This window comes from Pseudochaenichthys georgianus, unplaced genomic scaffold (genome assembly GCF_902827115.2).
Source record: "Pseudochaenichthys georgianus unplaced genomic scaffold, fPseGeo1.2 scaffold_596_arrow_ctg1, whole genome shotgun sequence".
In the NCBI taxonomy this organism is placed as follows: Eukaryota; Metazoa; Chordata; class Actinopteri; order Perciformes; family Channichthyidae; genus Pseudochaenichthys; species Pseudochaenichthys georgianus.
In genome coordinates this window covers 1-11,104 of record NW_027263155.1, presented here as the reverse complement: position 1 = coordinate 11,104, position 11,104 = coordinate 1, and the positions used below count along the sequence as shown (strand labels likewise).

Sequence of the window (11,104 nt, the reverse complement as noted above, 5' to 3'; positions counted from 1 at the left end):
GTTTTGTATGTCTTGTTATGGGTGTTTTGCTGTTCTCCCTGTCATGTTTTCCTCCTTGTGTATTGTCTGGTCCTTATCCCTGTGTTTTCCACCCTGTCGTTAGTTTCCCTGCTGTGTCTGATTGTGTTCACCTGTACCCCTTGTGTGTCTCCTGTGCTCATCATCACCAGCCCCTGATTGGTTTCACCTGTGTCTTGTTGTCATGTGTTTAAATTCCCCTGTCTCCCAGTGTTCAGTGTGAGTTCGTATTGTCTCTTGCCATGGTCAGGTCTATGCTCTTTTGTGCTCAAGAAAAGTTTTGTTCCTCACTACGTGAGCGATTTTCCTTTTGGTCTCATTTTTTGTCATCTCATCCTGAGATTAGTTAGTGACCATTTTTTGTTTTACTTTGCCATTCTCATTTTCAGGTAGTTCATCTCCTACCTTGTCACTATGCTCACGGACCTGATTACCTTCCCCCCCGGATGTTAGACGGCGGTCTGATCTACGACGTCAAAAACCTGCTAGCAGTCAGGAAGAAAGGACGCGGCCGACAGTTCCTTGTAGACTGAAAAGATAGGATCAAGAACATCGGTCGTGGGTACGCGCAAGCTTTATTGTGGATCAGAAGCTGATAAAGGACTTTTTCAGGCTTGATCCACAGGACTCTGGGCCGTCCGGAGTCGGCCGTAGAGGGGGGGGGGGGGGTACTGTTGTGTCTCGGCAGATCTGTTAATATTATTTCTCTGTTTAGTTTAAGTCAGTGTCTGCTACCCTTTTTGTTGTCTGCCATTTCCTGTTTTACTTTGCCATTTCCTTTCTCATTTTCAGGTAGTTCGTCTCCTACCTTGTCACTATGCTCACGGACCTGATTACCTGCCCCGCCCTTTTTGTTTGCACCTGTAGAGTCCCTTGTATGTGTATATATTCTGTGTGTTCCCTGTGCCAGATCGTTTTTGAACCTTGAGAATGGATTACCTTGCTTATCACCACAGTAAAAACCTTTTTTTAAATCATCTTTTGTCTGGAGTTGTGCATTTGGGTCCTATCAGTTTGTGTGTGGCCCAGTCGTAACAGTGTAGTCTGAGAAGATAAATGCTAAGTCTCAACAAAGAATGTTTTTGTTACGTAAATTATTGTCTTTTAATGTCTGCAACAGAATGGTGACGATGTTTTATCATGCTTTTATCGAAAGTGTGCTCTCCTTCGGCATTATATGCTGGTTCGGCAACGCAACTGAGGCACAGAAAAAGTCAGTCAGGAGGGCCATAACATTGTCCAGTAAATTGACAGGAATCTCATTTGCTAATATAGAATGCTTATATAAGGACAGAGTTTTAAAATTGGCACACAATATTATGAGTGACCTGAGGCACCCTCTTGCCTCTTACTTTGAACTGATACCATGCCCCTTATTTAAAAAAGAACAGATCTAGGCTGTCTTTCGTCCCACAAGCCATCAAACTCCTGAATAAATGATGGCGAGGACGCACTGTTTACCCAGCTGTTCTGGCCCTGCCCCCCCTATTTCGCAAATGAGGGCCTATAGGCCCCTTGTCATGTCTGCCGATATCTGGTTTTCTTATGTCTGTTTTTATCTGTGTCTATGTTGTCAGTGATGTATTGTCTTATCTTTTTAAATGCCTTTGTGATGTGCTGCAACCCATTTTCCCCTCGGGGACTAATAAACGAATACTATACTATACTATACAATTTTGTACAATCATTATAATGAATAAGTTCTGAAATGCTACTGTTATTTTTACTGTCCCCAAAAAGCGCGTTGGCAGCCTGCAGGAATGCTTCTTTCACAACTTCGCCGTCTTTGAAATACTTCATGTGTTTCTCAAGAACGTGACTGACACGATAAGATGCTATGGTAGCAGCCTTGCTCTTGTTGTTGGGCCTGGTGAAAATTGACTGCTGTGCTTTTAGCTGTCCTTTCAGGTCCCTCCCCTTTTGGGAGCGTAGGGCAGAATTCTGAGGTAATTCCGTATCGTAGCGTTTGTGCACTGTTTTGAAATGCCGCTCCTAAATGACCGTTCTTCGATAAAGCCACGCTCGCATTGCAGGTGAGACAGATGGACTTTGAATTGGAATAGATACAAAAAGAATCATCCTCCCACTCGGAGTGAAAATTATATATTTTGGGCTTTTTTGCTTCTGCCATAATTGCTGTCTTGTGTGTCAGCGACTGCCCACCAGCTACGCCCCGACACATGGGATCACCCGGCCAATCACAAAGCTTTGATGCGTACAAGTGCATTATTCTGGCACAGGAAGATTATGTTATAGGACAACTGCAGGGCACCCTTGAAAAATAGATCACCTGGTTAAATAAAGGCTACAAACAAACAAACTATAGTTCGATAAAACAGAATATTGTTGTTCTATATTTAGACACATCTCGCGATCGACTGGGAATCTCCCCTCGATCGCGATCGACTGGTTGGGCACCCCTGGGTTAACGGAATTTTTTTATAAATTGTGTCATTTTCTGATAAATTGTCATTGGCTATCTACTCTTTTTTATTTTAGATAATTAACTCAAATTAATTTACTTGAACAATTTATTTTATTTGATCTTCAAAAATCATTTTCATTTGACTCGGGCCAATACAGTCATTGTTGAGAAAATGTGAAGTATACTGGCCAGCTCAGTTTGGTCTCTTTTTCGCTCTTGTCTCACTTTGTCTGTCTGTGTGTTACCTTCACAGGAGAAAGCCCAATGACTGCCTCTGCCTTCATGGTAGCAGTGGACCAGGTGGTGGTTAACGACAGAATCTTGACATTCACAGAGGCAGTTAATGACATGTTCATGATCTACTATGCCCTCAACATCGACTACAATGTGCAACAATGAAGTTCATTCAAAGGTAATTGTATATTTTGTAATCTTTAATTTTGTTTTCCATTTACCAGTATAATGAGCTTTTAATCATAAAGTCCTTGTAGTGGAGTGGTCAAATATTGTTTACCGTATTTTCCGGACTATAAGTCGCACAGGTTCTGATTGCCTATTGCATGCAAAGCAGAACATTCCAAGACACTGTTATTAACTCAGACACTCAGGATATAGGACCCAATTGCACGACCCGGGAGACAGAGGTAAAGTATTGGTAAGATACTTTATTTTTCCAAAAAAGCAAGATGAACAAAAAATGGTCACTATCGAATCTCAGGTTGAGATGACAAAAAATGAGAACAAAAGGAAGTCGCTCACGTAGTGAGGAACAAAAACTTTTCAAGAGCACAAAGAGAGCATAGACCTGACTATGGCATGAGACAAGACAAACTGACAATCGAGAACCGCAGTGACGCGTCCTATAACCCGGAAGTAAACTTATTCCGGTTCCTTCGTCAAAAAGAAATGCAATTTTTCCATAGGATTTTGTAAAATAGCTCGAAATAAGGTCTGTGGTTGACACATTTAAAAGAGGGATCACGTTTTGTTCAGCCGGATAATCTCCACATGTCAACCCTACTTTTATTATTTTTGAATCATAAATCTAGTCGCCAGAAGCAAAATGCTAACATTATGCTAGAAACGAACTACAAGCTAGTACAGCAGCAGGGTCGCACGACTTCAACGTCACGCCAACTTAAGATCGTTTCAACTGACTTGCACTGAAACTGCACTTTGAACACTTTAAATATATTATTAACATTTTAAACTGTATATCCCGGTTATCTAGGCCCTTTTTGTTTTGTTTTATGTATACATGTCACACTGTGGGAAACGATATTTGGAGATTTCTGGATGTAAAACACATGTAGAATTTTTGAAAATAAAGCTGACTTTGACTTTCGCGCGCTTGCATATTTTAACAAAGCTTTTCATTTTAGCCACACTGAATTTAACTACAGTAGAAGTCATTGCTGTGTCAATTACCAGTCTGATATCGTTTTACAAAGATGACAAGAAGAGTGTAGATAGAGGAGAGAGCCACTACAAGTCAGGTGTGCTTACCGGTGTTGTCAGGGCTAGCATGAGGGACAAGGTTTATAGTATCGGTGAATAGTGATAGCAAGAGTACCGTTAACCTAGAGTTAATTTATTCACATTAATTCCCATAAACAAATCCCTTTTATGTGTCACATGAAATCTTTATTACAAATATTACACACCAGAAAACACAGAAATATCCATGAAATAAACATAAAATAGGCTATAAACAATTAAAGGGATAATTGGGAAGGGATTACAAATGTAAATATATTTTAAATAATAAAACAATCCCACCACCACAGGTATCTACAGGAGAAGAGGGAATTCTCTCCACAAAATATGAATGCCCATGTGGAGAATGGAAATGCAGTCATGCGGCTGCATTAGCCATCTACAATTTCAGCTGCACTGACACCCCCTGTCAGTGGAAGAAGCCAAAGGCAGCAACACGTACGCATTCAGTGGAGGAGTTATTTCCTCCAACCAATATAAAATTCAACCCGGTGACAAGAGAGCCCACCTCCGAAGATCGTGACTGGCTGAGGGACAGACTCAGGTTCTCAGGAATTTATGGGCTTCTCTCCCCCGAGCCAGAAGAGGAACACTACAGCTTGGAAACACTTACTGTTCCTGAAATTATCAAATCTGTTGGGCATCAGAGGCCTGAGGCTCACATACTGAAGCAATGTCCTCCGCTTTACATGCTCTACACCACCTGTCAAAGAGAACTTTCTTCTCCCTCGCGAAGTCCACGTATGTTTGGCCAGCAGCATTCTTCATGCCGCGAAAACGCTGCCTGTAGGCCTCAGGCACAAGCTCGTATGCCCTGAGAATAGCACCTTTCACCTTGTCATACTCCAAACTATCCTCGACAGAAAGAGAAGAGCAAGCCGCTTGAGCCTTGCCGACTAGCTTGCACTGTACAAGTATGGCCCACACGTCTTCTGGCCAGTGCAGGGCAGCAGCAATGCGCTCAAATGCACCAAAGAACATCTCCACTTCCGACTCACGAAAGACAGGGACCAGCTGAATGTTGCTACCAACATCAAAAACAGCAGCAGAACCTGAAGGTGTAACGGCAGAATCACCCACCACAGCTGCCTGGAGCTCTAGCTGACGCATCCGGACCGCAGTGTCTGCCTCCAACTTCCTGATCTCCAGCTCCTGCTTCCTGATCTCCAGCTCCCTCCTGAGCTGAAACTCTCGCTCACGCTCCTCCCTCTCACACTGGGGACGAGCCATACGCACTTTTACCCTGGCATCTAATTTAGACCCCATAGCAACGGCTACTTACAAATATTATTATTTAGTTATTTACAAACTTCCCCAGATCCTGCCTACCAAACTTTACCTAACTATCTTCTGGAGCGTGCCGGGCTCGAGGCGACTTTAAAAAAAGGCAAACATCAGCGGCCGAAACCCTGAATCGCTTGCCCCCAACAGGGAATAAATCCCCACCCAGGATTACCCCGAAAATAAAAAAGGCAAAATAAAAAATGAGTGCCTGAAGGAAGGACTGATTCAGTCCAGCTAGACACTCCCCTGTCTAAACTGAGGAAGCTGTTCAACCGTAAATAATTTCACAGCCAATTCTACACTACTGCTCACCACCAAACACAATATCAACACTAACCAACAACCAAATACTCACTCTTTGTCTCAAAGATTGGACGAGCCCCCATGTTACGTTCCCTTGTAGAGCTAGGGGTACCAAGGGAAGTAGCGACACACAAGATAGCCGGACGAGAGAAAAAGGAGAGGAAACTCAATGCTGAAGGAGTTTAAGTGAGGTTTTAATTATAAAATAAGTAAGGCGGCTCACCAGCCAAATTACAAAACAAGACTACAATAAACATCACACAACTATGCTGAGTCTCACACAGAGACATGCTGCACACATGCAGCCAGACGAGAAGGAGAGAAAGAAGGGCCTCACTGCCATTCTCCTCCGGTCCTATATGGAAGCCCTGATTGTCAATTAGGATCACCTGGGGAGAGGCTGCACCTGGGGGCAATCAGAGGGAGAGAGAGGAAAACACACACACACGACCACACACACACTACGGCACGTAACAACACACAACAACAAGACACAGGTGAAAACAATCAGGGGCGGGGCTGATGCTGATGAGGACAGGAGACACACAAGGGGTGGACAATCAGGAAGCCTGGAATGAGAGATAAATGGTGAGTGACAAAACAAACATACAACAACATGAAAATGAACCTCTCTAGCATTTCAGAGAACTGAGAACTTCCACACCAACACTATGTGCAATATACATATCAATATAATTAACATCATTGCAATACATTCGCTGCTATATTATATTATTATTAATAGTATTATTAATAATGCTATGATAACGTGCAATTACGTAACTGCCACTACGTTTTATTCTTTGCACTACTAACTACTAAATACTGCTAATAATAATTGCATTGATTGTGTGACCATCTATGTTTCTACGTTTCATGTTGTTTAATTGCTCTTTTGGCTGCACTTTTAGTGTACAGTTTTGCCGCTGTGTTTATTGTGTTTATTGTATTTTGTTACTCTGGCACAACAATTTCCTTCGGGATGAATAAAGTCTTATCTTGTATTATCTTATTTCTGTTGGTGCACAACAGTACCCCCCCCTCTAGGGCCGACTCCTGATGGCCCAGGCTGATTGTAAAAGTTGTGGGTAAGAGTCTTGTCTACGATAAATGAAGCTACCCAGCTTCTAGCCTCAGGACCGTAACCCTTCCAGTCTACAAGGAATTGCTTCCCCCTCCCCCTATTACGGACCTCCAGCAGCTTACGGACCTTGTAAACCTCACCCCCTTCAAAGAACTGGGGCGGTGGAGGGGGCTTGGAGGCGGGAACAAGTGTGCTCTCACACAACGGCTTGATTTTACTGACGTGAAACGTCGGATGCACTCTCATAGTCCTGGGGAGTTGCAAGCGTACAGACACCGGGTTGATGACTCTGGACACTGGAAAAGGACCCACAAATCTCGGAGCCAGTTTCTTTGAGGCGACATGGAGTGGTAAGTCCTTAGTGGAAAGCCAAACCTTTTGGCCTGGTCTGTAGGAGGGAGCGACTCTGCGATGGACGTCTGCAACAGCCTTCATCCGAGCTGAACTTCGGAGAAGAGACTGGCGAGCACCGGCCCAAACTTGGCGACAACGTCTGATCATGGCATGAGCCGATGGAACCATTACCTCTTCCTCGTTGTTTGGGTTAAGCAGAGGCTGGAAACCATTGACACAATGGAATGGAGAGAGACCTGTGGCTGCCGTAGGAAGAGTATTGTGGGCAAACTCGACCCATGTGAGGTGGTCACTCCAGGTGGTCTGGTTCCGGGAGACGAGACAACGTAGCGTAGTCTCTAGTTCTTGGTTCAGACACTCCGACTGTCCATTTGATTGAGGGTGATATCCTGATGACAAGCTGACGGTCGCGCCTATGAGTCAACAAAACTCCTTCCAGAAAATGGAAATGAATTGTGGACCCGTCTGAAACAATGTCATCAGGGAATCCATGGATCCTGAATACCTGATTCATCATGACCTCTGCGGTGACTTTGGCAGAAGGAAGCTTGGTCAATGGGATAAAGTGGGCCATCTTTGAAAATCGATCCACCACTGTTAGGACCGTAGTCTTGCCTCTGGATGAAGGAAATCCTGTCACAAAATCCTTTGAAATGTGTGACCAAGGACGTTGGGGAATCGGCAGAGACTGGAGCAAGCCCATCTTGACTTGATTACGAGGTCTTATTACACGCACCGGACAAGCTGCTACATACTCCAACATATCCTTCCTCATGGCTGGCCACCAGAAGTGTTGTTTAATCCTGAACATTGTCCTTTTTACTCCCGGATGGCAGGAAAGCACAGATGAGTGAGCCCAGTGGATGACCTTGGAGTGAAGAGACTCAGGAACAAACAGCAGATTGTTGGGACACTCGCTAGGTGCTGGATTCATGACATTCACCTTTTTAACGTCCAACTCCACCTGCCAGGAAAAGGCTACGATCACATGGTTGAGTGGAAGGATGGTCTTGGGTACTACAGCAAGTGGTTCTGGATCGTAAAGACGAGGTTTTTGATTCTGAGACCTGGGACGAAAAGAGAGTGTGAAGTTGAACCTACTAAAAAATAGTGTCCACCTGGCCTGACGGGAGTTGAGACGCTTAGCCTTTTTTCTATATATTCCAGATGTTTGTGATCTGTCCAGACTAAGAACGGCTGCTCTGCCCCCTCTAGCCAATGTCTCCATTCCTCAAGGGCAGCTTTTACAGCTAACAGTTCCTTGTTTCCCACGTCATAATTCCTCTCTGCCGTTGTCAACTTCCGCGACAGGTAAGCACATGGGTGCATTTTGTTGTCTTCTACAGAACGTTGAGACAGTACTCCTCCAATTCCCTCATTGGAAGCATCAACCTCGACCACAAACTGGCGCTGGGGATCTGGAATGGTGAGTATGGGAGCTGATGTGAATCTCTCTCTGAGGCGTTGGAAAACGAAGTCCGCCTGGGGAGTCCACTTGAAGGGAACCTTAGGAGAAGTCAGAACATGCAGAGGGGCAGCAACCGAACTGAAATTCGTAATAAACTTTCTATAGAAATTAGCAAACCCCAGAAACTGCTGAACCTTCTTCCTGGAGTGGGCCACTGGGGAACTGCACTGATTTTAGCAGGATCCATCTGAATATGAGTAGGTGAGATTATGTATCCTAAGAAAGACACCTCTTCTGTGTGGAACTCACATTTATCTGCCTTTACATATAGCTGATTCTCAAGAAGTTTCTGCAAAACCTGGCGGACATGGTTAACATCAGATTTAGCGTATGGGGAGAAAATCAGAATATCATTCAGATACACAAACACTGAAATATTCAAAAATTCCGGCAAAACCTCATTCACAAAAGCTTGAAACACAGCGGGTGCATTGCATAGTCCAAAAGGCATTACTAAGTACTCATAGTGACCACTCTATGTCTTCCACTCATCCCCTTTTCTTAATCTAACCAAGTGATATGCATTTCTTAAATCTAACTTGGTGAATATCTTGGCAGTTTGAAGCAGTTCAAAAGCAGATGACATGAGTGGCAGAGGATAGCGGTTTTTCACCGTAATGTCATTTAGTGGACTGTAGTCTATGCAAGGTCTCAGAGACCCGTCTTTCTTTCCCACAAAGAAAAACCCTGCTCCGGCTGGAGAAGATGAAGGACGGATAATCCCTGATTTGAGTGAAGAGGAGATGTATTCGTCCATTGCTGCTCTTTCAGGTCTCGAAATCGAATAAAGTCTCCCCTTGGGAATGGGGGCTCCCGGTAGGAGATCAATGAGACAGTCAAAATCTCGGTGAGGAGGTAGCGACAAGGCTTTGGATTTGTTCAACGCTTCCTTTAAATCATGGTAACAGCAGGGAGGTACCTTCTGTAGATCAGGATAGTCAGGGTGATCTATAATTATTCTACTAGAGTCTGTTGGTGCATTAACAGTTTGTGAAAGTTTACACCTGCCAATACAATTCTCTCCCCATTCCTTAAGTTTCCCTGAACGCCAGTCAATGTGAGGATTGTGTGTTTTCAGCCATGGAAACCCCAAAATAATCGACTCAAAGATTGCATACTCTCTGTATGGTCCTTATTCATAGTCACAACAGCGGTAATTAAAGTTTAAAAGTCTCAAAAGAAATGCTACTACTACTGTCACAAACTAGATGAATGTGAAGTATTTTGTTAAAGGAGGATGAAAGCGTAATTAAGGAGCACTATTGGAGTGACTTTGATGGTTATTGGAATCAGGATTAATTCATTTGGATTCCCACTGAATTAAGTAATTAAAGGACGGCGCAAGTGAAAACAATTCACAAAGGGATTAAACTGTTTAAAACACATGCTCAAAGTAAGCCGGATTTTGCCGATATGTTTATGTGGATTCAAAAGTCGTAAATAATCTACAAAATGGAGGAGACCGATCTGATCGGAGCAACTGTGACAAATAATCCAACTGAAACCGGCATGGACAATGACTATGTTTTAAAAATGCGCTTATCCATAAAAGCCCGGTTTGGACACTTTAACAATAACAAAAGTTCATCTCAATACTTTGTTATATACCCTTTGTTGGTAATGACAGAGGTCAAACGTTTTCTGTAAGTCTTCACAAGGTTTTCACACACTGTTGCTGGTATTTTGGCCCATTCCTCCATGCAGATCTCCTCTAGAGCAGTGATGTTTTGGGGCTGTCGCTGGGCAACACAGACTTTCAACTCCCTCCAAAGATTTTCTATGGGGTTGTGATCTGGAGACTGGCTAGGCCACTCCAGGACCTTGAAATGCTTCTTACGAAGCCACTCCTTCGTTGCCCGGGCGGTGTGTTTGGGATCATTGTCATGCTGAAAGACCCAACCACGTTTCATCTTCAATGCCCTTGCTGATGGAAGGAGGTTGTCACTCAAAATCTCACGATACATGGCCCCATTCATTCTTTCCTTTACACGGATCAGTCGTCCTGGTCCCTTTGCAGAAAAACAGCCTCAAAGCATGATGTTTCCACCCCCATGTTTCACAGTAGGTATGGTGTTCTTTGGATGCAACTCAGCATTCTTTCTCCTCCAAACACGTCTAGTTGAGTTTTTACCAAAAAGTTCTATTTTGGTTTCATCTGACCATATGAAATTCTCCCAATCCTCTTCTGGATCATCTAAATGCTCTCTAGCTAACTTCAGACGAGCCTGGACATGTACTGGCTTAAGCAGGGGGACACGTCTGGCACTGCAGGATTTGAGTCCCTGGCGGCATAGTGTGATGGTAGCCTTTGTTACTTTGGTCCCAGCTCTCTGCAGGTCAGTGACTAGGTCCCCCCGTGTGGTTCTGGGATTTTCGCTCACCGTTCTTGTGATCATTTTGACCCCACGGGGTGAGATCTTGCGTGGAGCCCCAGATCGAGGGAGATTATCAGTGGTCTTGTATGTCTTCCATTTTCTAGTAATTGCTCCCACAGTTGATTTCTTCACACCAAGCTGCTTACATATTGCAGATTCAGTCTTCCCAGCCTGGTGCAGGTCTACAATTTTGTTTCATGGTGTCCTTTGAGAGCTCTTTGGTCTTGGCCATAGTGGAGTTTGGAGTGTGACTGTTTGAGGTTGTGGACAGGTGTCTTTTATACTGATAACGAGTT

At 43.9% G+C, this 11,104-nt stretch overlaps 1 long non-coding RNA gene across 1 annotated transcript; it reads left to right on the top strand.

Moving 5' to 3' along the window:
- The first annotated feature begins 244 nt into the window (after positions 1-244).
- Positions 245-939, top strand: LOC117443370 (uncharacterized). Its single transcript, XR_004551667.2, has 3 exons — positions 245-312; positions 408-580; positions 811-939. It is a non-coding gene; the product is annotated as an uncharacterized lncRNA (long non-coding RNA).
- The last annotated feature ends 10,165 nt before the right edge of the window (positions 940-11,104 follow it).